The sequence below is a fragment of the Bubalus bubalis genome, chromosome 11, assembly GCF_019923935.1.
Source record: "Bubalus bubalis isolate 160015118507 breed Murrah chromosome 11, NDDB_SH_1, whole genome shotgun sequence".
NCBI classification, from domain to species: domain Eukaryota; kingdom Metazoa; phylum Chordata; class Mammalia; order Artiodactyla; family Bovidae; genus Bubalus; species Bubalus bubalis.
This window is the reverse complement of record NC_059167.1, coordinates 70,085,382-70,112,791: the sequence shown is the minus strand read 5'-3', so window position 1 is coordinate 70,112,791 and position 27,410 is coordinate 70,085,382. Positions and strand designations below refer to the sequence as shown.

The following is a 27,410-nucleotide window of genomic DNA, read 5'->3' as shown; positions in this document are numbered from 1 at the left end:
GCCTTTTCCAGAATATCACATAGTTGGAATCATATAATATTTAGTCTTTTCATATTGGTTTCTCTCACACGAATACTCTTTTAGTAATATGCATTCAGGAAGATCTCTTGGAGGAGAGTGTGGCAACCCACTCCAGCATTCTTGCCTGGAGAATGCCATGAACAGAGGAGCCTGACAAGCTACAGTCCATAGTGTTGCCCAGGGTCCAAAAGACTGAAACGACTTGGCACACACTCACAATATGCACTTGTGTTTCTTCCATGTCTTTTCATGGCTTGATAGCTCATTTCTTTTAAGCACAGAATAATATTCCATTGTCTGGATGTGTCACAGTTTATTATTCATTGGTTGCTTCCAAGTTTTGGTAATTAGGAATAGAGCTGCTATAAACATCCATGTGTAGACTTTTTTATGGACATATATTCAATTCATTTAAGTAAATACCAAGGACTATACATACAATCTATATGTACAATGGTATATACATACTATACATACAATTGCTGGATGGTATGCTAAAAGTAGCTCAGATGATAAGAGTAGATGTAGGAAACCCAGGTTTCATCCCTGGGTCAGGAAGATCCCCTGGAGAAGGACATGGCAACCTACTCCAGTATTCTTGCTTGAAGAGTTCCATGGACAGAGGAGCCTGCCGGGATATAGTCCATGGGGTTGCAAAGAGTCAGACACAGCTGAGTGACTAACCCACACTCATACATGGTAAGAGTATGCATAGTTTTGTAAGAGACTGCCAAACTGTCTTACGATGTGTTTGGAACATTTTACATCTGAGGAGCAATGAAAGAGAGTTCTTGTTGCTCTACATCCTTACCAGCATTTAGTGTTGCTGGTGTTTTGGATTTTGACCATTCTAATAGGCTGGCCGCAGTGTCTTATTGTTGTTCTAATTTGCAATTCTGTAATGACATATGAGTTAGAACCACTTCTTATATACATTCATTAAACAAGTGATATTTTTGAGTGAAAAAATAACTGGAAATATGATAAAGTGAAAAACAAAACAGACACATTTTGAAATAAGCAATCTTTCTATCAGGAATAAAGACATTGTTAAAATGTCCCCAAGAACATGACACATATACATACTGGTGAGTTTTTGTTCAATATCCCCTAGATCAGTCATCTTCAAAAATCTTGGACAAATCTATATATTTGTCCATATATATATAACATATATAAATACCTATATACATATATAAACACACACAACTAAAATAAAATATTTACTATTCCTACATACGAGGAACTCAGTTTTATATTCAACTCTAAACCAACTTAATATACTCTTATTTATTTTATTTTTCAAAGAATTGATTTACCATCTAAATCAATCTCATGATTCATTAATGGGTTGTCCCCAATTTAAAAATAATCAAATCAAAAGAAATATATTTTTAAATGTGTAAGTTAATAATAACTCATAGGAAAACCTTTGAGACTGATTATGATAGTAAGCACTGGGGGCTAAACCTCCAAATTGTCCTTGATCAAGATTTTCCACTGAAAAATTAAAACATTAAGCCAATGCTCAGGATATGATTAGTTTCAAATTATTTAATTTTCAGTTTAAAAAGTGACCGAAATGTCCATCTGTAGTCTTCCATAGCCTCATCTTCACCAGACCTAAAAAGGAAAATCTGCCCTTGACTACCTATTAAATAGTACCACGTGTGGGCCTGCAAGATCAGGCGCTTCAGTCATGCCAGACTCTTTGCGACCCTATGGACTGTAAGCCGCCACGCTCCTCTGTCCACAGGATTCTTCAGGAAAGAATACTAGTGTGGGGTTGTCGTGCCCTCCTCCAGGGGATCTTCCTGACCCAGAGATCGAATCCACGTCTCCTGCATCTCCTTCATTGCAGGCAGATTCTTTACTGCTGAGCCACCAGGGAAGCCCCAAATAATATCATATTTATATTTTAAATTTAACTTCAAAGTCTCTAAAAACAAGTTCCTACCTGGGACCTCTTGCTTTTACTGACTTTTACCTTCTTAAAATGTGCATATCCCACCCGCCCCACCCCCATCCCCCCATCCGTCGCTTCTTTGTTAAATTCTTTTCCTTTCTTTGTTTCACCTTCCCTTCCCATCTTGCCTTCTTTCTTTCCTTCCATGTCCTCCTCTTCCTTTATCCCTCTTTCCTTCCTCTTTGTCCTCTTTTTTTCTCTCCCTCATTTCTTTCCTACTTCTCTTTTTCTCTCTCCCATGTCCGTGTCTTTGCTACAACATCTATATCTAGTATTTTTTTTTCAATTCATTCCTAAAAAGTTTTCACTGTATTTTAAACATCTATCTCTCAAATCTACTTTTCTTTTTATTTTATTTTATTTTTAAACTTTACAATATTGTATTGGTTTTGCCATATATCAACATGAATCTACTTTTCAACTTACATTCTTATGCCAGTGATTCTAAGTGAGGGATTATTTCCTCATATATAGTATTAGAAGGACAATAAAAAATGAGGGTTCAGGATGGGGAACACATGTATACCTGTGGCGGATTCATTTTGATATTTGGCAAAACTAATACAATTATGTAAAGTTTAAAAATAAAATAAAATTAAAAAAAAAAACTTCCTTACTTAAAGTTTGTGTGTGTGTGCATGTGTGTTCAAAGCAAAACCTGAATTCTCAGAATTACAGAGAATGCTACCAATTTACTTCCTGAAAGTCAATTTTGACAAGGAGAAAAAAGAGCAAGCATAGAACAATAGAAGAAAGGAGAAACACCCCAAACCCCCCCATCTCACCCCCAATACGAAGAAAGGGGGAAATGAGGATACTTTGGCATTTGAGTCTGGCTCTGGTGAAAGAGTCATGTACTCCTTTCAAGAAGCTCAGCATCCTATGTGAAACACCAACAGTCTAAAAGCAAAGAATAGAAAGACAATTATGAGTTGACTACATAGTGTTATTTCACCACAAAAGCCAATTTCCTGTGTTACATCTTCCTAGAAAATCTTCCTAACCCAACTTTAAGCCCAGAGTCCTGGTTCCTAGAACTTAAAGATGAAATAGATTCAAGCAATATTACTGCTTTCTACTTCAAGTAAAATCTGTTTCTATTTCGGTTCTGCTCTGAGGTAGAAGAGACAGCATTCAGCTTCTCATAATAACATAACTTTCAGCTTGGATTAAGTCATTTAACCTTCCTTCTGTGTACATTACATAAAGTACCACCTCATGCAACTAGCACTTGGGGAAATTGGAAGGTTAAGTATGATATGAATGTGAAATGCTTTGAAAAATTTAACACAGATTTATAAATACACAGTTTTTATAAACCAATGAAAATACCTATCCTGGAAATATAATCATATTCTACCTCCACGGTTTGTTACCCGGCAACAAATTGGGTATGTAAAAACTTAACAACTTGAAATATTTCATATGCAAGATCAAAACCTGCAAGTTTTCCACCCACCACCTGTACCCTACAACACCCACAGAAGAGATCACTTAGAAAGGAAGGGAAATTAATTTAGCACCATGAAGGTGCTAAGTGCTGTTCAGAATAATATATTCAAAATAACACATGGAAATAATAAAAATCCTCTCTTGCTTATTCCTCCCTGAGGCAAAAATGTGATTTGTTTTTTCTTCCTCAGAGTCTGTGTACTCCACTGTTTACCAGGTATTTGCAATGTTTGATGTGCAGACCAATTTTTTCAATCTTTCAAGATTATAAAACATTGACATGAAGTTATTTTTTTTAAGTTGGTTTTATTTCCCCCTCTGGTGTTGGGGATGTGAGACTGCTTTGTTGGGCCGCTGGAGACAAGCTAAAACAGCTCACCAAAGGGAGGGGAAATCATAGAACAGAGGGAGTGGATTCTGAGGCAAGAAAAACTATTCAATAAGATACACCTCCGGGGCCACAGCGGAGGACAGGTAACCTGATCCCTGGTGGTAGCTATATCAGTTGCACCAAGTCCAATTGCATCTCTGTTTTACTTTCAGATTTCAAAACTTAAATCAGAGTTATTAGCCAATAAACAAAATATACAATAAGAAAAGACTCTGAATTCAGTCCTGCAGTAGGATACTGGAAATCAGCCTTAAGATGTAGCACCTCATTGTTTATAAAGCAGAGGCCACTGGCAGGAGTATATATGTTACATTTGTACTCTCTGGTCAAGTGTGTATAGAAATCATTCATTTCTTCTTTCCATCTTATAGTCAGTTGGTGACCAGAAAATCACCTCTAGAAACTACCTTTAATGTATAGAAATCATTCATTTCTTCTTTCCATCTTATAGTCAGTTGGTGACCAGAAAATCACATCTAGAAACTACCTTTAATAAGTACAAGTTCTCCTGAATCAGAAATATGAATTTCATTCCTTTTTTAACCTGCTAACCCTTTCCCTAGTCCCTGGTTTCCCAACATGGTGTCAAAAGGAGACTAGATTTAACTTCAAAATACTTTAACAAACTCCAACAAAAAGCAGCACTGTACTGGGGCACTTAGAGCCTCCCTGACATATATTAATAGGATTTTTAGCTTAAAACATATGTTTACATTTTTTCAGCAAAAAAGAGAAAATATTTTTAGATGGAAAGCCGTAGTTAAGTAGCTACATGCATAATGACACATATGTCCTTCTGGCCCTGTGAATGAAATAAAAGCTCCAGCCAGCCATTCTATTTTTAACACCTCTGAAGACTTATTTGTAAATGTATGAGTTACATTATAAGGGCCATGTCAAATCACATTTTGATAATGAAGATTTGGATGCACTGTTTTGCAATTATACCCAGCGAATATGCATTCATGTTCACCTGGCTTTATTTTCTCAATTTTGTGTGTGCATGCATGCATGTGTGTGTGTGTGTATTTCATATTTTTGAGTATAACTGCTACAAGAGCCCCTGATGCCTTGGTGTCATTGGAAGTTTTATTGTAGTTATATATTCTGTACAGGAGGGATGGGAAGATGGGGTTAGACACATAGAAAATAAAATCCCAATCTTTAATTGTTGCTTTACAACTGGCTTCTTAGCCACCAAAGGTGATGGTATCGGCTGCCTGTTTCTCCTGCTACAGTGGCGATTTCATATCATGGACCTCTTTGTTGAGAGACAGGTACATGCTGCTATTAGACACTGTGTCTGAGGGTTTTTTCCTGCAGGAAAGTAAAGAAAGTACATTAGGAGCATACCCAGCTCCTGCACCAAACCAACAACACTTTGGATAATGATACTTGTCACAGGCTTAAAGTAACAAGGAGTCATTCAGTTCCCATATGTTTATGTAAAATTTCTCATATAATGGACTGTTTTCCGGGCCAAGTTCATTTAACTTTACAAAACGTAGTTACTTCCAACTGGCAGATCTTGAAAACAGCCCCACAACTATTCAAACAAAACAGTGAACTTAGCGGGGAAGTTAGCAGGAAGGTGGAGGTTATGTCTATAAACACATACAAATGTACACATGTGTGTTAATATTTAACTGCTATTTCTGATGTATGATGTAGAATGACAGGTGTGGCTATAATTTGAGGTGAGATTTCACTCACTCTGCATGTATCTTTTCTCCTATTTAACTTTCAAAAGCCAGTTCAAGGGACGGTGGAGGTGTTTCCTCTGCCTACTCCAGCCCTGGGTCCAGGGCTGAGGCCACCAGGCAGAACAGACAAGGCCCAGTATCAGTGCCAGGTGAAGAGCACCCTGCAGGGAACCACAGCACACCAACAGAGGCTGCGTTTCCTTTCCATTTATGAAACGTCTTTCTGCTCTTGAATAAAGAAAAGGAAATAATTGCATTCCCCCTACTTCCTGCTCTCCTGTTAAATATTTCAGTCAGCGTTCCCTGGGACATTTTTGGCAGAGACTTTAATCTGTTGCTTTGGGTAGATGTTTGATACACCCTTACAAAATAACATTTTTGAGTTTTAGGATTTTTCCATCTCTCTGTGAAGGCTCCATCACGTCCCCTCAATCCTATAGATAGCAATAATAAAATATTAGACATGAAGGGGGCTCAGAGATCATCTAAAGAGTTTAACTTCTTCATTTTGCAAATGGGGAAACTGAATCCAAGAAAAGAAAGTTATAAGCCTACAATCTCACAGCCAATTTGTGGCAGAACAACAAAAACGACAGCCAGGTCTCACTGACTCCAAAGTCTGGATTGGTTTTCCATGAACGTTGCTTCTGGGGTGCCCTACATAAAGCAATCATACAATTACTTTGATTTGCTTTCTTTCATGATTTGCAAGAGCAAACCCATCTTTCATTTAGATGTCATATGTACTTGAACAGGATTGCATATACCCAGCAGGTATTTAAGAAATGTTTGATAACGTGAAGAAGTATCTAGTGTCCTCTGTGAAAAGTGTTTTTTTTTTTCCTTAAATTTTTTTCAAATGATGAAAAAAATACAAAAAAAAAAAAAAAAAATTCAAGGAAAGGAAAGTAGAAAAGCTGTCCTTTGTAAAGTTAACCCTCTCTCCAAGCCTGGATGTTATGAACTTATGGTTAACCTTTTTAATGTTTTGCTTACCCTCTGAACTTGGTATCCTTTCTCTACACTTAAGCCTGAAACATAAAATTTTGGTATCCCATTTGTAAGGGTGAAGGACTTAGAAATAAAATGTTCTCAAAACTGCACAGCAAGTCACTGTCACCCATGTTGAGCATAGAACACGTAACCACTTCAGTTTATAAACATTTGTAGGACCGTGGGGTGTTGCTTTCCCTCTATTTAGGAATGTTTGATGCAATAGCAAAGCACTTCCAATCCTGCTGCTTTGGTGTGAAACTGTGCAGAAATATTGCCTGGTATGTATGGAATATAAGAGATTTTTCAAAATACAACATGGCAGTCAGAAGCATTTATCTTGTTTAGTCTGTGTGGCATTTAGAGGAAATTCCCATCAGGGAGACATTGTTTAAATGCAGATCATTCCCTTGAATTGGGAGCAAATGTTCACTCTATAAAACCATTGGGTAAAAAAGTCTGGATGTTTACTTTTAAGGATTTTAGTTAATATATACAAACCAGGACGACTACTATGAAAACAATCAGTATAAATGCAATTATTTTATTAATACTATGTAAAATATTTTCCTAGGCAAATATTTCCATAAAAGTTAAAGCCCCATTTGAGAATTATGACAATTTTAAAAGCCCATAGAGGTAGGATATATCCTTTTCTGTATTTTTCATTCAAATGCCAGATTTTTTTTTCTTTTTCCTTTTAAGAAATCCCAGTTATTACCAAGGAAAGATGCAAGGGCACTTAATGACAAACATTTTAACTTCAAAGCCAAAAAGTAGACCAAAATAGAAAATAAATTGGGTTTCAATGAATCATTTCACCCACTAATACAAGCTCTGCTGAGGATACGTCAGTCCCCGGCTTGATAAAGGAAAACTTTGAAATAATCAATGTGACTGACACTGAAGGGTAACAAACCCTTCATTTTTCTTATAATTGAGAAATTTTTGATTGTCAAAAGAACATACTTCATGTATTCCTAAAAATAACACACAATACCTTACTGTAACATCCCAGAAGTTTACTTCATTTTTATATACTGCATGTGTTATTAATCATATTATTAATATTAAAAATGAAATAAAACATAATCAAGGCTCCATTCCCAACAAGTTATAATTAAATAAATGCCACATTCTTGATTGTGCTAAGGCCAATTAAATCTAATTTCTCTTCTGTTTCCATACACAGGCTGCAGCTGTATGTGCAATCCAGGGGTAATTAATTGCCACCAACTGCCTTACTCTAAAATAGGGGTGTCTGAAATTGGTAGCACAACGTATGCCCCAGAGACCAAAACAGAGCCTAATGCTGTTTAGGATGTTCATGGTTCTTTAATGACCCGGAGTAAATTTTTTTCCTCCACAAGCTGCCGTCCATTTTGTCTGTCTCGTGTATAGAACAACTCAGGATTCTGGGTTTCATTAACAAATTCAGACTAGTAAGAAAGCTAGAGGCAAGGCAGGAAGGGTCACCCATTCAGGAATGGCAACCTCACTCTGAAAAGTCTATGCCAGGACAAGAAACTCCAAGTGGGTCCAGTTTAAGCGAAGAATTTTCCAATTCTATCAGAAAATAACGTACCACTTGGAAAAGGTATTTGAGAAAGGCAAGGTACAGATTTTATTCTTTAGAATTAGACTTCAAAAGAGGCCTCAGAGTGGCCCAATAATTGTTAAAAAGTATATTCTCAGTGAAAATATTAGAAACTCCATTCAGGGATAGAAACTTGATCATGCATACATTCATACATTCTTACAGCTGGAAGAAACTACAAGAGATTAAGAATCTGCCTGCAATGCAAGAGACCTGAGTTTGATCCCTGGGTCAGGAAGATCCCCTGGAGTTAGGAAATGGTAACTCACTCCAGTATTCTTGCCTGGAGAATTCCACAGACAGAGGAGCCTGGCAGGCTACAGTCCATAGGGAGGCAAAGAGTCAGATGTGACTAAGCAACTAACACCTTCATTTACTTTTAAGGACAGGCTGCTTCTAGCCTATTCCTAACAAATGAAGATTTAATCTATTTTTAAAATCTTAGCAACAGAATATACCTTTCTTGCTACCTAACCTGACATTTAATGATCCTATTATAAAAAATAATGCATTTAATCTGAAATCATCCTGCTGGACCAGTTTACTGGGTGAGAAGGAACACAGTTTGTTTTCCATCTTCAGATAGTAACCCTTTAGAGGTAAAGATTATTTTTCAGCCTCACCATTCTCTTCTGCAAGCTATATATCTCAATCCCTTAGGCTTTTTGGTCCAAATTCTCCACATCGCTCTTTATTTGTAGAAGTTAGATTAAGAGCCAATCAGAAGCTGAGCAGCACTGAACACAGAGATTGTTTTGTATCCCCTAAGCCAGACTATTTTAATACTTGCAGTATCTTGCTTGATTTAGATACTCATTCTCTGTTGCAGGGCTTCCCTGGTGGCTCAGCAGTTAAGAATCTGCCTGCCAACACAGGAGACTCAGGTTCGATCCTTGGGTTGAGAAGAACTCCTAGAGAAGGAAATGGCAACCTACGCCTGGGAAGTCCCATAGAATGAAGAGTCTGGCGGGTCACAAACAGTCACACACAACTTGGTGACTAAACCACCACCATTCTGTGTTGCTGACAACTGGCTTACTATCCACAATGAAAGCTTTTTGTCACACCTCCAAAAATTTAGACAATCCCCATCCCCTCCATGCAAGCTTAGCTCTCTTACCCAAGGGGACCTCCTCTTTCTGAATCTTTCTATTTATCTCTGACAATGCCCTGCAGTTTGTGAAAGTTATCCTTAATTTGGCTGGTTGCTTTCAGGGTCATCCTTAAGCTTGGGGTCAATTTCTCTCTATTGTTTTCTTTTTGGATATTTATAAAAGTATTAGACAAAACTGGTACATGAGTTGGCCCCTAAAGTATTCCCCTAGCTTGAAGCTGAGTTACTGATAATCACTCTTCAAACAGACTCTGCATTTAACCTCTTCATGCTGATATTTTCTATTTCATCTGGATTTCCACATTACATATACCTCTATACCCTCGGTGAAACCCTCTGAGGATGTATTTATTATAAAACGTGTGTATGTTTCTCTGTGGGAATATGCAGTAAATTAAGATGTCCTTCTGAGATCAGTAAAGCTGTGCCCTGGAATGCTATAGCATTTAACCACAGGTTTGATCCAACCTCCTTTGTAAATCACCTTGGACATGTGCTTTCTGAAATATGAACATGAATTATTGCCTTATTTTCATACTGTGGGTATTGTTTATTATGGAAGGGCCATTAACCCTGTAAGATGCAGATAATCTTCCACTTGCTTGTCTACAGCAGAAGATCATTTACTGTCACCCTGATTAAATATATTATGACAGCAAAGCTAGTAATGCGCAAGGTATGGGCAAAGAAAGAACATGCTTCACGCACTCTCTCTGCCGCTCTCTGCAGAACAGTTTCCGTTATCTCATTTGGTACTTTTCAAATAAAGAACATCCCATTACCAGAAGCCATTTTACCCTTATATGCTCATATACATTGGTCTCCAGAGAAAACCAGGACAACAGATTTCTATAAAAATTGTATTTACAAAGTAACAGTCCTGATTAAGTTTATTATTAGTGCCCAGAGTTTGTGTACTCCTGATGCCTCAAACACTGAACTCAAGGTTTCTCCTTTAGTACAAGCAATAAAACAAACCTCAGGCTGACCTTCCTCAAGACAAGTGCTAAAATAATGGTATTCTCCAACTTACTTTTAAACCCAAGCCTGCGACAAAAGCTCGAACGTGATCCACGAGGGTACACGACAATGCATCTCACATACACACGTACATAAAGATACATTATAAATTATATTTCCCACATCCTGGCTCTATACACACACATAAGCTGCTATAATTTAGTTATTTACTATGTACTACTAGTCGTGTAAAATGTCATTTTCTAAGAATACATCCGAGGCTTAAGTCAGCAGTTTTATGATATCATCTGCACTGGGAAAACATTAAAGGCTCAATATTTAATAAACATAATAAACATCCCCATGAAACAAATTGTTCATAAACTACCTGTTTAATTTTTCAGGGTTCCTGAACCACATATTTTCTTATTAGTTGTGAGCCTGCTGGGTTGGAGGATAGATAGGGCCTGTCAGGGATAGAATATAATGTAGCGGTTTTATGAATTATTTCTGTGAGGAAAAGCCTATTACAGCTGACAAGAGGGTGATGATATTAGCCCATCATCATTCAGATGGCACCACCCTTCCCCCTTTCATCCGTCAGGCCTCTTGTATGGGGGCTGTAAGCCACACCGTCTCCGCACAGCCAACACAAAGACAAATTCTACTCTTTTTCTGAGTCCATGAAACATTTAGTATTTCATTTTGAATCATGGCAGATGACAGAAACAAATGGCCTAATGAATCTCGCTTATTGTCCCTTGCAAATCTGAGGATGAGCTAAAAGTAAAATCTCTTGTTTCTTTGCTCTTTTTTTTATTTCTTTACTCCTTTTTTTTTCCTTGTGGATGGATTTCTTCTCCCCAGAAAAATCTCTGTTGCATTCTAAATAGATGAAGTTATAGAATTATTTTCATAAACAGGTCGCTTGATTTGGAAATCAATCACACAGCTCCTTCATAATCTTTTTCTTGATCATCTCTCGATAAGTAACTTTTGGGACAATCAATTTTCACCCATCCTGTGGCCTTATAAAATGTAAATACAATAGGAGGCAAGATGAAAACAAAAAATAACAAGTAAATACTTACTGTATTGGGGGAAAATGGCAATGACTCATCAATAAGAATTGATGACAATAAGAACTAATTACTTTTGTTTTATTTAAAGGAACATTCAGTCTGCAGCACCTATTTATACATTATTTGGCTGAACTTTACAGCTTTTGTGGTTACTTTTTCCAGGTGCATTTACTTTAAATATGACATTGAGGTTTGTGAGGGATTTTCTAGGTGGAGCTGCTCTGGGAAATAATGAAAAAGAAAGAAATGACTCTACTCACTAATGCCATTATTTTCTTATTTGCTATTTGAAAACCTTCTGGGTAGAACTGAACACAAGGCAGTGCTGCTTTGGTAGTCTGAAAAATACCACCTGTTAAGAGATTTCCTTTATGCTCTTTGCTGCTCTGTTTAAAGGAAAAGTCTTGTTCCTGGTGCTTGCTTCTCCTTCATCAGCATCAAATAGTACTGAATGCCATGTGTTCCCAGCAGACCACAGCAACAAGGCCACGTGTCTGTATCATATATGCATGCTTTCAACAAAAAGCAAGAGCATAGTTGTTGAGAAACGTGCATTTAATTTTGCAAAAAAAAGAAAAATTTCAGAGTTGGGCTAAAAATAGAATGGTAGAAGTTAGTAAGAGAAAAAGGGAAGAATTTCTCCTCCAGCTCCTTGCCATTCCTCAGTCTTCTTTTGCATTTTTCTCTGTGACTCTGTAATGGATTTTTAACAGCCATTGGAGTTGTCAAGTAAATTTTTCTTAGTTCAAGTATGTACAATTGATCCTGATAGATGTTAATAGCTCCCAAACTAAGGCAGAGTCTGCAGTCAACACACAGGAATAACAATTCTGTGGTTAAAAAAAGAGAAAGTTTGACAACTGATGCTATAATATAGGCCAGAAGCACTCCAGGTCAAATTTCCTTAGTTTTGGGAGTAAAATTTCACCAGTGATATCCCTAAGTTTATAACATTAGTTACATTATGACTCAATTTTTTAACATGTAGGTTTAGGTACTTTCACAATAAGTTATTTCCAAAATATGAAATTCAGCAAGCCACTTTTGAAAAAAAAGGGATATAAATATATCAATTTTTTATTTTTATAATTTCCTTTTAGAAAGAAAGCACTAAAGTTTGATTTTTAATACTAGTGTTACAAATTGTACTAGTTGAATTTTTGCTGGTTATTAAGATTATGACATTAAAAAGACTCAGAATTGCCAAAGCAATCCTGAAGAAAAAGAACAAAGCTGGAGGCATAACCCTCCCAGATTTCAATTAATATATAAAGCTACAGTAATCAAAACAGTGCAATATTGGTACTAAACAGACATACGGTTCAATGGAACAGAATAGAGAACCCAGAAATAGATCCACACACCTATAGTCAATTACCTTTGACAAAGAAGACAAGAATGCAAATGGGAAAAAGAGTCTCTTCAGAAGATGGCTCTGGGACAGTTGGACAGTTGCATGTAAACCAATGAAGTTAGAACATAACCTCACATCACATACAAAAATAACCTCAGAATGGTTTAAAGACTTAAATATAAAGACACCATAAAACTCCTAGAAGAGATTATAGGCAAAACACTCTCTGACACATATCATACCAATGTTTTCTTGGGTGTCCTAAGGCAATAGAAATAAAAGCAAAAATAAACAAATGAGACCTAAGCAAACTTACAAACCTTTGCACAGCAAAGGAAACCATAAAAAAAGAAAGAAATGAGACAACCTATGAAAATGGAGAAAATATTTGCAAATGATGTGATTGACAAGGACTTAATGTCCAAAATACACAAAAAACTCCTACAATTCAACAACAAAAAAGACAAACAACCCAATCAAAAACTGGACAGAAGACCTAAAGAGAGATTTTTTAAAGAAGACTGTATTTTCTAAAGATGGTCCATAAGCACTTGAAAATATGGTCAACTTTGCTAATTATTAGAGAAAGGCAAATCAAAACTACAATGAGGTACCACCTCACATCAATCAGAATGGCCATCATTAAAAAGTCTATGAACAACAAATGATGGAAAGGGTGAGGATCCCATACTTTTGGTGGGAATGTAAGTTGGTATGGCCACTAAGTAAAACAGTATAGAAGTTCCTCAGAAAACTTAAAAAATATATATATATATATAATCTAGCAATCCCATTCCTGAGCATATATCTGGAGTAAAACACAGTTCAAAAATATACATGCACCCCAGTGTTCACAGAGCTGTTTACAATAGCCAAGATATGGAAGCAATCCAAATGTACAATGATGGATGAATGGATAAAGAAGATGTGGTACATATATACAACAGAATACTATTCAGCCATACAAGGAATAAAATAATGTCATTTGCAGTCACATGGATGCAACCAGAGATGATCATACTAAGTGAAGTAAATCAGACAAAGACAAATGCCATATGATATCATCTACATATGGAATCTAAAAGAACCTATCTATGAAACAGACACACACTCACAGGCATAGAAAATAGACTTGTGGTTGCCAAAGGGGAGGTGGGGGAGGGGAGGCATGAACTAGGAGTTTGGGGTTATTAGATGCAAACTATTACATATAGAACGGATAAACAACAAGCTCCAACTATATAGCATAGGGAACAATATTCAATATCCTGAGGCAAACCATGATAGCAAAAAATATAAAAAAGAATGTACATATGTGTAAAACTGTCACTTATTTATACAGCAAACATTAACATTATATTGTAAAACAAATATACTTCATAAAAATAAAACAAAATTTTAAATTTTAAAAAGATTATGACATTAGAAAATATAATATAAATGTACTTCAATTACTTTTATTATGCTCTTGAGTAGTTGATTTCAACAATACTTGCTTTTTCCAAAAGGAAACATTTTGTAACTAATGGCCATTTATTTCAAAAGTGTTTAACAATAAGAAACTTTTATAATCCAAATATACCAGAGATTGAAATCTAGTGAAGAAGATCAGTTGCACAAACAGAACATTTGGAAATATTTGGGTCTAATAATTTATTGCCATCGTCTTCATCATTATCTAATGCCCTTTTGGACTTCTTGTCAGTCTCTGAGCCTAGCCTAAGTACCAGGTAGAATTAAACATTTTTTATTTGAAAAAAATCAATGAATACCTTATTTTTATTTCTATCTCCTGCATATTATCAGGCTAAGAGAAAAAAAAAAACATGGTTTGCTAACAAAAATGTATACCAATTTATTTTCATACAGCAAAACGAGCAAAACCTAGAATTAAAAAGAAGTAAAAGAAATAGATTTGTCTCCATAAACTGACCTTGTTTCCTAAAAGACTGAACATATTAAGTGATGCTCAATGGTATCATAGTGAAAGAAATCTCCCAGGAACTAAGGTAGTGCCTCATCCTCTAGTTACCATCATTTTACCATCGAGGCAGATACGTTTGTTTCCAACTTTGATGTACTTTCTAGTTAATCAGTTCAGACCAAATTTTTAATGTTAGTAAAGGGCATCCTTTTAAACTTCATAGAAACACATATGTTCAGGAAAATGGTAGCATATTTCTTGTTAAAAATAGATGTAATATTGCAAAATTATTAAGCAACTGAAGTTGAATTGAGGAAAATGAGAAGTGAGGCAGAGTATTTGTATATACTTATTATAAGTAAAAGGTCATTGGCCAGGTGATATTGAGTATAATCATATGAAACTACTGGTTTTTAGATCAGAAATGGCTGAATAACTGCAATTTTATACAGTCCAACCTAATTAGATTCATTTGTAAAAAGCATAGATTGTGCATTTCCTGAAAAAAAATAGAAGTACATAAAATTCATCAATGGTACCTTGAAGAATGATGAGCTATATGTGACAAGAATGTTGAGAAAACAAACTGAAAATTCTACAAGGTTAGAATAAGTAGAATTATAACAATAGCTTCTTAGAGCTGAGACAAGCAGTCAGTAATATATTCTTCAAGACAGAGTCAGCATTTGGATAGTCTTAAGAAAATCCCAAATTCTGAAACAGTTAATGCTTTGTGCATGATGTTTCCTTATATATATTGTTCCCTGTATCTAGAATGCCTGGCAACGCTACTCATACTTCATGACCCAGTTCATTAGTTTCTTTTATACATCACCTTGCATTTTACACTATAATTATTCAGATGCTGATCATTTTCACTGAGTGGCAAGATCTCCAAGAGCAGGGTTGCTATCTTTTTTTTTTGTTTCTGCCCTTCTCATGAGTACTGTTCCTCACCTAGAGTGGATGGTCAATGCATGGTTGTTGAGCAGATAATTTTTTTCACATTTTAAACTAAAGATTAGGACTATTGTCAGTCAATTTTTGCATTTTCAGTTATATAGAACTATACAGGGCTAATAAAATTAGAAACTGAAAAAAAAGCTAGAGATTATAATCAATGAGGACTTTATAAATTAACTATATAACTGATTGTATATATTATAAAATGTACCAGATATCCGAAAGGCATACAGATGTTAAAATGTACACTGATGTACCAAGACTAAGAAATAAAACATGACGTATGGTTAAATGTCTTTGTTTTGTATCCCATTTTTCTCTTCCTTGGCCTTCTGAGTAATCACTGTGTTAAATATGGTTATTATTTCTATGCATACATTTGCTTATATATTCACTACATGCTTGCATTGAATATATAGATGGCTTTGGGTGGTAGGAATATTTTAACAAATTAATCTTTCCAATCCAATGACAAGGCAAACCTCATTTATTTGTAGCTTTTTTAATTTCCTACATTGTTTTATAGTATTCAGCAGACAGATCTTTCATATCCTACATTAAATTTATTACAAAATATTGCAGTTTTTGATGCTATTATTAATACAGATAGATGTTCTTTATTTCTTTTTCAGATGGTGCATTGTTAGTGTATAAAAATGCAACTGATTTTTGTGTGTTGATTTTGTATCATGCAACTTTACTGAATTTTTTTACTAATTCTAACAGTTTTTCTTTTTTTCCTTAGTGGAGTCTTACTGATTTCTATGTATAAGATTATATCATCTGCAAATGGAAATAATTTTGCTTCATCTTTTCCAATTTGGATGTCTTTTATTTCTTTTTCTTGCAAAACTGACCAGGCTAGGACATCCAGTACTATGTCTAATAGGAGTAGTGAGATTTGGTATCTTGTCCTGCTCCTGATCTGAGAGGAAATCTTTCAACCTTTCACCACTGAGTATGTTAGCTGTGGGCTTTTATTATGTTGAGGCATGTTTCTTTCTTACGCAATTAACTGAGGTTTTTTTTAATCATGAAAGGGTGTTGTATCTTGTCAAATCCTTCTAGTAAATCTATTGAGAGAATCGTAAGATGTTTTACCTTCACTTGTTCTATTAATATAATGTATCATATTTATTGATTTCTCTATGTTGAACCATTCTTGCATCTATGGGATGAATTCCACTTGATCATGGTCTGATCCTTCTATGTACTACTGAAATTGGTTCGCTGGTATTTTGTTGACAATTTACCATGGATATTGACCTATTGTTATTGTTGTTGCATTTAATGTATTGTCTTTCTCTGGCTTTATATCAAGCTAATGCTGGCCATATAATATGATTTTGGAATTACTCCTACCTCTTCAATTTTTGAGGAGAGTTTGAGGAAAACTGGCATTAATTCTTCCTTAGATGTTTTGAAGAATTAACCAGTGAAACCATCTGTTCCTGGGGTTTTATTTGGGGAGGTTTTTGATTACTGATTCCACCATCTTGCTACTGGTCTGATCAGCTTTTCTTTTTCTTCAAGATTTAGTCTTAGTAGATTACATGTTTTAGGAGTTTATCGATTTCTTCCAGGTTATCCAGTTTGTTGGCTTATAATTGTTCATGATAGGCTCTTATGAACCTTTTTATTTTTGTGCTATCAGTTGTAATCTCTTAGCTATCACTTCTGACTTTATTTACTTAAGACTTCCTTTTTTTTAATTAGTCTAGCTGAATATTTGTCCATTTTGTCTGTCCTTTAAAAAAAAGAGTTTTCTTGATCTTTTCTATCATTTGCTGATTTCTCATTTACTGCAGCTCTGATCTGTAATTTCTTGCTTCTGCTAACTCTGGCCTTGATTTTTTCTTCTTATCCAAGTCATTGAGTATGGTTAAACTGTTTATTTGAGATATTTATTAATGTAGTTGCTTACTGCTATCAAATTCCCTCACAACTTTTGTTTATTGCAATTTGTAAGTTTTGTTGTGTTTCTATTTTCATTTGTCTCAAGATATTTTTGCTTTATTTTTTTATTTCCCTTTTAGCCTATTGGTTGTTCAGGAGAGTATGTTTTCATATCCACGTATTCGTGAAATTTCCAGTTTTCCTCTTGTAATTTAGTTCTAGTTTTGCATCATTGTGGTCAGAAAAGATATTTGATATGATTTTAACCTTCCTAAATTTTCTAAGGTTTGTTCTGTAGCCTAACATATGATCCTCAAGAATACTCCATGTGCACTATAGAAAAAGAGTGCTGCTGCTGCTATATGCCTGCTAAGCTCATTTGTTGTAAAGTAGAGTTTGAATTCAATGTTTCCTTCTTGATTTTCTGTCTGTATGATATTCTTGTTGTTGAAAAAGTGGTATTGAAGTCCCCTACTATTATTATATCATATTTTAACTTTCAGATATATCAATAATTTGCTTAACTTTAGAACAACTTGTTTAAGGGTACTAAAGTTTGATGGATGTGAAAGAGGAGAGTGAAAAAATGGCTTAAAACTCAACATTTGAAAAACTAAAATCATGGCATCCAGTCTCATCACTTCATGGCAAATGGATGGGGAAAGAGTGGAAACAGTGATAGATTTTATTTTCTTGGACTCCAAAATCACAGTGGATGGTGACTGCAGCCATGAAATTAAAAGATGCTTGCTCCTTGAAAGAAAAACCATGAAAAACCTAAACAACATGTTAAAAAGCAGAAACATCGCCTACAAAAGTCTGCATAGTTAAAGATATAGTTTTTCCAGTAGTCAATGTACAGATGTGAGAGGTCAACCATAATGAAGCCTGAGCGATGAAGAATTGACATTTTTGGATTGGGTGCTGGAGAAGACTCTTGAGAGTCCCTTGGAGAGCAAGGAGGTCAAACCAGTAAATCTGAAAAGAAATCAACCCTGAATATTCATTGGAAGGAATGATGCTGAAGCTGAAGCTCTAATACTTTGGCCACCTGATGTGAAAAGCCAACTCACTGGAAAAGACGTTGATACTGGGAAAGACTGAAGGCAAACGGAGAAGGGGGAGCAGAGGATGAGATGGTTACATGTATCACTGACTCAGTGGATACGAATTTGAGCAAATTCAGGGGGATAATGAAGGATAGGGAAGACTGCAGTGCTGCAGTCCATGGGGTTCCAAAGAGTTGGACACAACTTAGTGACAAGAACAACAAAATATCAGATGAATGTATATTTACAATTGTTATATCCCATTGATGAACTAATCCTTCATCATTATGTAATGATCTTCTTTGTCTCTTGTTACAGTTTTTTATTTTAATTTAAAGACTATTTTGTCTGATGTAAGTATAGCTGGCCCTGCTCTCTTCTAAATTTCATTTGCACAGAATATCTTTTTTAATACTTTCATTGAAACCGATTTGTGTTCTTAAAGCTAAAATGAGTTTCTGGTTGGCAGCTTATGGTTGGATCGTGTTTCTTTATTCATTCAGCCACTGTATAATTTTTCATTGAGTAACAATAAATTTACATTTAAAGCAATTATTAATAGGTAAAGTACTAATGCCATCTTATTAGTTGTTTTCTGGCTATTTTGTAGTTCTAATCTTCCCTTCCTACAGTCTTCCTCTATGAATTAATGAATTTCCATGATTTGAGGCTTAGATTTTTTTTCTCTTATGTCTTTTATGTAGGTTTTTACATTGTGGTTACCATGAGGGTTACATAAAACATGTTATAGATATAATAGTTTATTTTAAAGTTAACTTTGATAGCATATAAAACTCTACTCTTTTACTCCACTTCCCCATATTTTATGTTGTAATTTCAAAATTTATATCTTTTAATATTTTGCATTCATTAATGAATTATTATAGCTATGCATGCATGAGTGCTAAGTCATTTCAGTCTGACTCTTTGAGACCCTTTGGAGCACATCTCACCAGGCTCCTTTGTCCATGGGGTTCTCCAGGCAAGAATACTGGAGTGGGTTGCCATGCCCTCCTTCAGGTGAGCTTTTCCACCCTGGGGTCAAAACCGTATCTCTTATGTCTCCTGCACTGGCAGGAGAGTTCTTTACCACTAGGGTCCCTGAGAAGCCCCATCACAGCGATAATAAGGCTTTTGTCCTTTAACATTTGTACTAGAGTTAAGTCATTAACATACCCAACATATTGCATTATTAAGTATAATACTCTGAATCTCACTATCACTAACCTTTACTAGTATATATTTCATATTTTTGTATGTTTTCATGTTAATTAGCATCCTTTCATTTCTCCCTAGATAACATCTTTCATCACTTCTTATGGAGCAGGTCTAGTAGTGATGAAATTCCTTAACTTTTGTTTGTCTGGAAAAGTCTTTTTCTTGCCTTCATTTCTGAAGGACAACTTTTCTAGTTAAAGTATTCTTTTTGGTAGTTTTTTTTTTTTTTTTTACTTTCATAACACTCTTTTGGCCTACAAGTTTCTGCTGAGAAATTCTCAGTTAGCCTTATGGGTGTTCCCTTGCATGTGAGGAATTTCTTTTATATTGCTTCTTTTAAAATTCTTAATTTGCCTTTAATTCTAGACAGTTTTATCATAGTATGTCTCAGAGAAATTTTTTTTAGGATGAAACTGGGGACCTATTAGTTTCATGAATTTAGATACCTTAATCTCTCCCTAGATTTTGGAAGTTCTCAACTATTATCAACTTAAAGTTTCTTTGAGTAAACTTTCCTTCTCTTTCTCTCTCTCATCTCCTTTGGGGACTCTGATTTTGTATTTCATGTAACAGTACCCCATAGACCCCAAAGACTTTCTTCACTCTTTTCATTTTTTTTCTTTATTCTCCTCTAACTAGATAATTTCAAATGACCTATCTTCTACCTCACAGATTCTTTCTTGTGCTTGATCAAGTCTGTTGTTCATGATTTCTATTGTGTTTCTTTTTCATTTTATTCATTGTATTCTTCAGTTCCAGAATTACCATTTGGTTCTTTTTTTGTGTGACTTCTTTCAAATAAATGTCTTGTTTTGTTCATGTATTGTTTTCCTGATTTAATTAAATTGTCTCCCTGTGTTTTCTTGTAGACTATTGAACTTCCTTAAAACAACTATTTTGTATTCTTTATCAGGCAAATTGCAGATATTTGTTTCTTTGGGGTTGGTTACTAGAAAATTATTGTTCCTTTGGTGGTGTCATGTTCCCCTGATTTTATGCTTCCTAGAGTCTTGCATTGCCATCTCCATGACTGAAGAAGTCATCTCCTCCAGACTTTACTGACTAGCTTCAGGACAGAAATGTCTTACATCAAACCCCTTACAGACTCTGAGGCTTTCTTAGAACTTTTCTATGGATACTCCTGCTCCCTATTTTGTGTTCCCTCTTGAGAGGGAATTTTTAAGATTGCATGCATTTTCTTGACTGTACGCAGTGAGGCCAGGTGCTGGTTTGCTCTTCATAGGTGGTAAGGCTCATGTTTATGTGCTCTCTCCTAATCCTACAAAATCAGGCCTGCTTTCTACAAGTGCTCACTAGCCTGTAAAGTCTCACTCTTACCACCTTCAGGGGTATGTACAGGGGTCTTGCCCCATGGAGTGTGCAAACCTTTGCTGAGAGGGAATGTGTGGGTGAGGTGCAGAGTGTTGGGACCATCTGTTGGCCAGTTGGGAGGATCTTAGGTGAGATGTTCCTTGTAGCTCATGGTTGGTCTCCTTGATTGAGTCTGCAGAGCAGTTAGAACATTCTACATTTCTTTGAAATCCTCTCAGAGCTCTGGCTACTCTTCTCCTAGCTGCTTCCTGTCCCCTAATTGCACATCTCAGTATTCTGAATGTGGTAAAAAAAAAAAAAAAAAAAAAAAAAGTGGATCTCCCTACTGTTGTGGGAAAATTGTTTAAATCTTAATTATGTTGATTTGGTTCACGGTGATTTTCAGATCTACCATATCTTTCTACTTTTCTTTATATTCATTCTATTAAGTTTTGAGATTTTGATATTGAAGCTCCAACTAAAAATCTTAACTTACTGACTAAAAAGTTATTATAATATATAGTGAGACTATATGTAACTTTGTTCTGCATTTTCCAAGTCTCTTGTAAAAGCGTTATCATACTTCCATAATTTAAAAAATAAAAAGAAAGAGGGGGAAAAAAGTGGACCTCTTTGGTAGCATCCCACACAGCTGGGGAAGCTGGGAGTTCACTCATACACTCTCCCTTTCCCCAGTGGGTGAAATTGCAGGCCAATGTCTCTCTTGACACTTAACTGTGCCAAGGGTGGAGGTGGGGGGAGTGACAGTGGTAAAGTAAAACATTTCTCTGCCCTCTTCCCTACCTAATCTCAGGGTTTTCTGCTCCAACAGTGTGCTGGAACTTCTCTGCTGAATTCTTGGACTTCCACAAAATCACTCCTATCCATTGGTGAGTGTCAAACATTGTGTTCTTTAAGGGGAAGACAATGGAAAACTCTTATTCTGCCATTTTAATGCCATCATTTCTTGGCAGAATTTTAAGATTAAAGTATACTTCTGAAGCTTGCTCCTTACCATTAGCTTTACATTTTTGACAGTTATTCAGGATGAGACATACAGCACTAGCTCACTTACTGAAAGTTCTGTACCATGTTTAATTTTTAATATACTATTTTCTCCTGATAGACATCTTGATCTTTGTTTATTCTTATTACAATCAATGTTACTTTTAAGATTCTAGTATTTGTCTACATGTACAAGAGTTTTTCTTGGGTATGTACCTAAAGTTTTTAATTTTAGTGTATTCAAATATATTAAATCTTCCTTTATACTTTTAACTTTTTCTCACTTGTTTAAGATGTTTTCCACCCTTTTGGTAAATATATCTAATTATCTTCCAAAATTTCAAAATTTTCTCTTTAACATTTGAATTTTTGATTCATTTGGGATTGCTTTTTTTGTATGGCATAATATAGTAAATAATTTTTATATGGAAAATATATTTCCAGGAATATTTACTAAATATATTTTATTTTCTTCATTGATCTCAATGTAAATTTTGTTCATAAATATACATTTTTATATATGTATAGGTTTCCTGGTTCTCTGCTTAGTTATATTGATTAATTTTCCATCACAACACCAAAACAAGTAAACTTTAATAATTTTTCTTTATGAATTTTGCTATTTAATAGGAAAATTCTTTTTGCTTGATGATTTTTTTCTTAGAAGTGCTTTGGCAATTCTTGGCCTTTTATTCTTCCAAGTAAATTTTAGAATGAGTTTGTTATTTAGACCTGTGAATAAACTTATTAGGATTTAAAATAAGATTACTTTAAATTAATAGATCAGTTTTGAAAGAATTGACATTTTTGTAAATATTGAGTGTTCTATTAATGAACATCTATGTATGTCTCCCCATGTTTCAATCTCTAAATCAATTAAATGTAATTTTCTGAACAGTTATACCATATATTTTATCAGATTTATATTTCTAGATTTTATATCTTTAGTAATTTAAATGACATTTCTTCAGGAGTTGCTGTCATTCAGTTGCTGAATTATGTCCTACTCTTTGCAGCACCATGGACTGCAGCATGCCAGGGTTCCCTGTCCTTCACTATCTATCTCCAGTCTGCTCACATTCATGTCCATTGAGTCAGTGATGCTATCTCACCATCTCATTCTCTCTGTCTTCTCCTTTTCCCTTCAATCTTTCCTAGCATCAGGATCTTTCCCAGTGAGTCGGCTCTGCGCATCAGGTGGCCAAAATATTGGAGCTTCAGCATCAGTCCTTCCAATGAATATTCAAGGTTGATTTCCTTCAGAATTGGATTGATCTACTGCAGTTGAAGGGACTCTCAAGCGTCTTCTTCAGCACCACAATTTAAAAGCATCAATTCTTCAGTGCTCAGTCTTCTTTTTTTTCTCTCTTTAATTTTATTATTTAAATATGTAAAAATTGTCATGTTTCAGAACTCAGAAAAATATAAAAAACCACATTCAGATAAGTCTCCCATTTCAACACCTGCCCCATCCTTTGATCTCCCAATAAACAGCACTTTTCAGTCTTCTTTATGATCTCTCATATCCATACATGACTACTGGAGAAACCATAGCTTTGACTATGAAGACATTTGTCAGTAAAGTGATATGTTTGTTTTTTAATACACTATTTAGGTTTGTCATAGTTTTTCCTCCAAGGAACAAGTATCTTTTAATTTCATGGCTGCAGTCACTATCTGCATTGACTTTAGAGCCCAAGAAAATAAAATCTGTCACTCCCTCCACTTTTCCAACCTTTCTATTTGCCATGAAGTGATCGGACCTGATGCCATGATCTTAGTTTTTTGAATGTTTAGCTTCATGCCAGCTTTTTTACTCTCCTCTTTCACCTTCAGCAAGAGGCTGTTTAGTTCCTCTTCACTTTCTGCCATTAGAGTGGTATCATCTGCATATCTGATATTGCTGATATTTTCTTCCAGCAATCCTGATTCCAGGTTATGATTCATTTAACCTGGTATTTCACATGATGTTCTCTGCATATAAGTAAAATAAGTAGGTTGACAATATACAACCTTGACATACTCCTTTCTCAAATTTGGAACTGGTCAGTTGTTCCATGTCCAGTTTTAACTGTTACTTCTTGACCCACATATAGGTTTCTCAGGAGACAGGTAAGGTTGTGTGATAGTCCCATCTCTTCAAGAATTTTCCACAGTTTGATGTGACCCACACAGTTAAAAGCTTTAGCATAATCAATGAAGCAGAAGTAAATGTTTTTCTCTTACTCTTGCTTTCTCCCTGATCCAACAAATGTTGGCAATTTAATCTGGTATCTCTGCCTTTTCTAAACCTAGCTTGTACTTCTGGAAGTTCTCAATTTACATACTTTTGAAGCCTAACTTGAAGAATTTTGAGCATAACCTTGCCAGCATGTGAAATGAGCGCAAGAGTACATTTTTCTAATTGTATGTTGCTTGCATGCAAAACTGTAATTGTCCTTTCCATACTGACCTAATATCTAGCAACTTTTGAATACTTTTTAAGTAATAAGTGAATAAAGGGCATTTAGGTTCTAGAATATGGCCAGGTTAGAGCACCAAAGGACCGTTTCACTCAACAATGATTGAAGTATAGAAAGCTATATTATCTGAGACATCTCAGGCTCACAAATGGCATAGGTTATCTCTGAGAATCCCTTTATTCTAAAATAATAACAAAAACAGAAAAGAAAATGAATAAAAATGTCAAAACTGACAAAATTGAGAATACGTTATAGTACTATTGGCAAGGATATGGAACAGTTTGAATTCTCATACACTTCTCTTAGAGGGCAAGATTTTAATTTAAATGTTCAAATTACCTTGGAAAACAATTAGACATTTTTCTCAAAGCTGATGTATTGAATATCCTGCAATCTGGAAATCCCATTTCTTAGGTATATGCCTATGTTAGTTTTATGTTATGCTTATGTACCAGGAGATATATATGAATGCTGATAGCAACATTCATCATAAGAGTAAACAATCTGGAAAAAAAATTTAAAATTCCATCAAAATGGTATAGTCACATGATGGATTTTTTATATAGCAATAAATGAAATAAATATACATACAGAATGAGTGATAAGCTTTGACAGCATAATGTTGAGTTAAAAAGCAAGTCTAAGAAGATAATGTATAGTATATTATCATTTTCTGCAACTCCCCAAACAGTAAAACTAAACAATATATTCTTAGGCATTTAATATTATGACCAAACCCCACATTTAAAAAAAAACAATGAGGAAACAAACACAAAATGTAGGATACTGGTGTCTCTGAGGAAAGAATCAAAGAAATAAGACAAGGGAAGAACACATAGGTAAACGCAAATTACTGGAAATTCCTGTCTCTTGGGCTGAATGTTGGGTTTATGGATATGTATTATACCATTATGCTCTGCTAATGACATTTACACAACAGAACTTTTGCATGTGCTAAAACATAATAAAAGTAAAAGAAAAGTAGAAAAGAATAGAAAACATTTATCCTTTTATTTAGCATATAATTACTCAACACCTACCTAGAGAACTTCATGGACAGAGGAGCCTGTGGGCTACAGTCGTGGGATCACAAAGAGTCAGACACAATGGAGTGACTAACAGTACTACTACCTCTACCAGTGCCAGATACAGCTCTAGCTACAGGAATTAAACAATATCCAATGTCAATATTTAAAAAACAGGGGGAAAAAATCTCTGTATTCTTGGAACATGCACTGAACAAGACTCAACTAAACAAATTTTATGAAATAGAACGTATTAAGATTAAATTACTTTATAAAGTTATGGAAATAAATGGAAATAAAAATGGAAAATAAAAAGGGTCAGTATTCTAATTAAAAAAAATCGAGTTTTGAGATTACCAACAGTCTGACAAAAGAAGAATGATTAAAGTCCACTTAAGGAATCAAATCCCTCCATATTAATCGTATTTCATCCTTTCCAAGAACAACAGCCTCAATGATGGCCAAAGGGTTTGATTTGAGAGGCAAACTGGGCAAAGCATTGTTTTAGGTTTCTGAGGAATTTAATTTCAATTTAATTATTCACAGAATGTTAAGACCAGTTGAATTTTTCTGCCCTAAATGTCCAGAGTGTGCTCAGTTGCTTTAGTCATGTCTAACTCTTTGCGACCCTGTGGAGTGTCCACGGGATCCTCTAGGCAAGAATACTGGAGTGGGTTGTCACACCCTCCTCCAGGGGATCTTCCTGACTCAGGGATGGAACCTGTGCCTCCTGCATCTAATTCATTGGGGCAGATTCTTTACCCACTGAGCCACCAGGGAAGCCCAAATGTTCAATACTCTGTGCTAAAGATTTGAAATAAGTATCTTTCAAATTGGTACAAAAATATGGACTAACTCTATCTTGAATACAAATACTAAACCTTTGCTGATCCCTTCAGAAACCCTACATGAACCTCCAGTCAAAAAATCACTCAATACTCACCATAGTGAAACATCTAGACAGCATCACTGATGCAATGGACATGAACTTGGGCAAACTTTGGGAGATGGTGAGGGACAGGGAGGCCTAGTGTGCTGCTGTCCATGGGGTTGAAAAAGTTGGATGTGACTGGGTGGCTAAACAACAACAACAAGATTCACCACATACTGTGCAACAGTGAAGAATCTGGATGCAGTCGCATTCGGGATGTTGATGAATAAGCACTCCGTCAGCTCAGAACTGCAGAATTTTCCTACCAATCAGAAAAATTACTAATGAGGCTACAAATTGTTCTACTCCCAGTTGCCGTACTAATGAACATTTCTAGACAGCAGGGTTTTCCTTCTACATACAGAGGAGTGACCAGAGGGGAAAATGAATATAATTTAGTGTAAAAACTTCAAGTGACCCTTGAGTTTTGAATGTGAAAACAAAACAAGAAAAAAAATCAGTATTTACTGCCACCTGAGTTAAGATTTATTGTTTAATTTGGGGTTGAATTACAGCATTTATTGAGCTAGACCAAAAAGTTTGGGGCACTAATTCAAGAGAGCATATTTGGCACTAAATTTTCTAAGATATGATTAAGAAAACAAAGACTTCTATTAAACTCAGTAAACATCCTGAAAATGGCAAAAGGAACTTTAAAAGATTAGTGGGTATGCCATCTCGATGTAATACTCCTAAAGTTTAATACATAGCCATTAGGTTTTTTTTTTTTTTTTTTACCTGAATTAATGAATAGAATTACACCATTCTTGGATGAATCTAAGCAGATTTCTGAAAATAACTGATCTCAGATAGACTGAGATCAAGAAATCCTATCCCCAAAACAAAGCTACCAAGAAGGAGGACAATTTTTTTAATCATAAAAATTGATGAAGAGCAAAATGCACTGAAATTGTGCTAAAATATACATGAATTAAATAAGATTGCTGTTTTGGCAAAATGAAAACTTTTATCTGTGAAAACTGAGGCATAGAC

At 35.2% G+C, this 27,410-nt stretch overlaps 1 long non-coding RNA gene across 1 annotated transcript; it reads right to left on the bottom strand.

The window, feature by feature from the left end:
- Positions 1-4,910: 4,910 nt before the first annotated feature.
- On the bottom strand, positions 4,911-26,762 carry LOC123328116. The gene is made up of 2 exons (XR_006542893.1): positions 26,595-26,762; positions 4,911-5,147 (listed from the first exon to the last, which is right to left on the bottom strand). It is a non-coding gene; the product is annotated as an uncharacterized LOC123328116 (long non-coding RNA).
- Between the last annotated feature and the right edge of the window lie 648 nt (positions 26,763-27,410).